The sequence below is a fragment of the Octodon degus genome, unplaced genomic scaffold (genome assembly GCF_000260255.1).
Source record: "Octodon degus isolate 3935 unplaced genomic scaffold, OctDeg1.0 scaffold00007, whole genome shotgun sequence".
NCBI lineage: Eukaryota > Metazoa > Chordata > Mammalia > Rodentia > Octodontidae > Octodon > Octodon degus.
Window position 1 is genome coordinate 5,515,870 of NW_004524583.1, and position 3,146 is coordinate 5,519,015.

The 3,146-nt window shown below is 41.4% G+C and overlaps 1 protein-coding gene and 1 pseudogene across 2 annotated transcripts in view; both read right to left on the reverse strand.

The window, feature by feature from the left end:
- Tshr (thyroid stimulating hormone receptor) overlaps positions 1-3,146 on the reverse strand; it is a 226,920-nt gene that overhangs the window by 194,335 nt on the left and 29,439 nt on the right. The window lies entirely within an intron of this gene.
- Positions 1,288-3,146, reverse strand: part of LOC105743444 — a 29,145-nt pseudogene continuing 27,286 nt past the window's right edge.

The window sequence follows — 3,146 nt, forward strand, 5'->3', positions numbered from 1 at the left end:
TGTGTGTGTGTGTGTGTGTGTGTGGTACTGGGGAGCTACACACCTAGTCTGTCTGTTTTTCTGTCTTTTTCTCTTCCTTCCTTCCTTTATCAGAACATTGGCTTTGCATCTGGATGAGTCCTATAGAAACTGTTACTAGAGGTTTGTTCGGAGAGGAACTATAGAAAGCTGAAAGGAAATGATAAAGAATAACTCACGTGTTAGTGTTCATTTGCATGTTTACATTTTTTCCCCCCACTGGTTACAAACAGGAGCAAACCTGGACTCACCATTTTAATACTGCTGCCAACTATTAACAGATTAAAATCTGTACATAGAACAAAGTGGAAAAAAGTCCCAAAATGCAGTATTTTTGGTAAAAGAATGTACTGACTAAGGATTACTACATTTAAACATTACTACAGTAAAAACAGTGACAAACAGGGATTTGGCACCACATTTACAAAATAAAAGCATGCACTATCAATATCCTTTAGATGTCTCCCAACAGAAAAGGCCATGAGGATGGAAAACAAGAGGCACCCTGTACAAAACTCCCTGTGACTGACAAACAGGCAAGAATCAGTGGGCAATTTAGTAGTAAGTAGCAGCAAAGCCTCTGGCTCTGCCTAGAGTTTAGCAATTTGCATTTCTAACTGATGACTGCCAGGGTGTGCCTTTCACTTGACGCTGATTTTATCTTACTACACGAGCATTTAGCTAGTAATTTGGTAATTAGCATAAACAAGGTTAACCTCAGCCATAAGCTTAAAAGAGCTAGAATCTCATTGCAGAACTCTGTTCAGTGTAATTACCATTCAGAAACCATCATGGTATTTTGTGCAGGATAGCAAAATAATTTCATTCACAAAGTTATATTTTTTAGCCCTGATATAACTCAAAAGATTTTTAAGTATGGAAATACTGTATCATGGACCATACCAAGAATTAAAAACAAAGAGTTCCTACTAAGAGGAATATTTTCCAGATGATCTAGTCGCCTCATGTGCATAGTTAAGACTGTGTTCTAATAAAGATTCTTTTGCAAATAAAGAAATAAAACTTAGTAGAGTTATTCTCGATGAAAAAACATGAAAAATGAAGTGGTGATTTAAGAAGGAAAACAGTAAGGTATGTTTTAGAAGTTCTGGGACACAGCACCTCAACTTCTTATCTGCCCTATACATCTGAGATGATTAAATCCACCTGATGTCTTCATGACTAAATCTCCCTTTATAGTTGTTCAAATTCCAATGTCTGCCTTTAGCATCTCATGTCAATTAAAGTTCCCTAACACGGAAGATTGTGCTAAAGAGTGCGAAGATTCTGCACGCTGCTGCCATTCCCTGGTCCCGTCATGCTTGCAGCTGGCCCACGAGGAGGCAAAGGATGTCTGGTCTCAACACTCCACACTGCAGTAACTTTTACTAGCATCCCCCTTCTCCAATAAAGTCCACATTCCTTTAAGTTGTTTTTAATGATGACATCTGTAACAGCATCAGAAACCAACTGCACATTCTTGGTGTCTGTGGCACAGGTGGAGTGAGTATAGATCTCCTTGGTAGCTTTCCTTCTGTTCAGATCTTCAAACTGGCACTGAATGTAAGTAGCTGCCTCTTCGTATGTATTAGAACCTGTGTATTCTGGGTAACAGATAGTTAATGGACTCCTCCTTATTTTTTTCTTCAAAAAGGTCTTTCTTGTTAAGGAAGAGAATGATGGAAGTTTCTGTAAACCATTTGTTGTTACAGATGCTGTCAAAGAACTTCATGCTTTCGTGCATTCGGTTCATCTCCTCATCCTCGGCTAAAACAAGGTCATAATCACTGAGGGCCACACAGAAGATAATTGCTGTCACTCCCTCAAAACAGTGAATCCATTTTTTTCGTTCTGATCTCTGACCACCTACATCAAACATCTTGAAGTATAGGTCTTTGAAGGTGAAATGTGTTTCCACAATGCTTGTGGTCTTCACACTGGTCCGATGAACATCTTGCTGAGTTGGAATGTAGTTGGTTTGTGATATTCTATCCAAATCATTTAGGTACTATGAAGCAGAATCGTTGAGTTGATATTCCCTGGACCTGCTAAAGCATGCCTGCACCCCACCATCTCGCCATAGCCGTTTAATCACGCCTGCTAGTTCTGAAGTCATGATTCCTTCTTCAGCACTGCCAACTAAAACAAATAATTGCCGAGCATCATCTGCTCTGCAAGGTCCCCAAAATCAATCTTTAGCCATCCCATGGCTCTAATGATTGCAATGATGGACTGTATAGTATTACTGTAGACAACTACTTTATACTGTTTACATTCTTCCTCTGAATAGCCGACTTCCTGAATGATTTTCATCTGTTTCACAATAGTACTTTTACCCGATTCTCCAGCACTCAGCAGGAGCAGCTCCACTTCTTTGGCCGCTTTCTCCCCGTCCTCCCGCAAGTTGCAGTCTATCATCTCACTCCGCTCCACCGCCACCTTGTCCTCGGCGCTCAATCCTCAGCCCACGACGGCGGCGGAGAGGGGTCTGGGCCGAGCTCGCTGGCGCTGGCGCTTGCTCTGCGGGACTGCGGCTGGGCGGCGGAGCCTGCGTCCTGCGGGCGGCGGCCCTGCATGTTTACATTTTTATCATGTGTATATTTCGCCTGCCTAAATAGATTTAGATGCAGGTATCCAAACTCTATTTCAGATCTACAAAATGAGAATTACCAAGAACAGGGATAAATAAATGAAGTAACTGATAATTTTAATAAATTCTACTAGAAAAGCTCATCTGGAGGCAGACCAGCAAGCCTTTGGATCATATGATTTCTAAGGGAATTTCTAATTCTCAGAATGCTGTGGGTACACAGAAAACAAGAAAAGCAACATTTTCAAATAACAGAAGTCACCTAAATTGAAAAGAGGCCCTAGAATTCATAGAATCACTAGTCTTGGTAGAAAGGATGGAGGTAGCTGAAGTCTGTCTGAAAAACTACAGAGGAAGAACAGAGGAGGCAACAAGGACACTAGAACCCAAGAGGCTAGCTGCACTAGACAAGATTAAAATAATCTAAGCGCTAGCCTGAGAGCTACCAGAAGGGGGCAACAGAGCGCTTCCAGAGCTGAGTGACTCAAGTGAGGAACTGCAGGTGAACCTGCCGGCAATTAAAAGTACTGGATAAGAT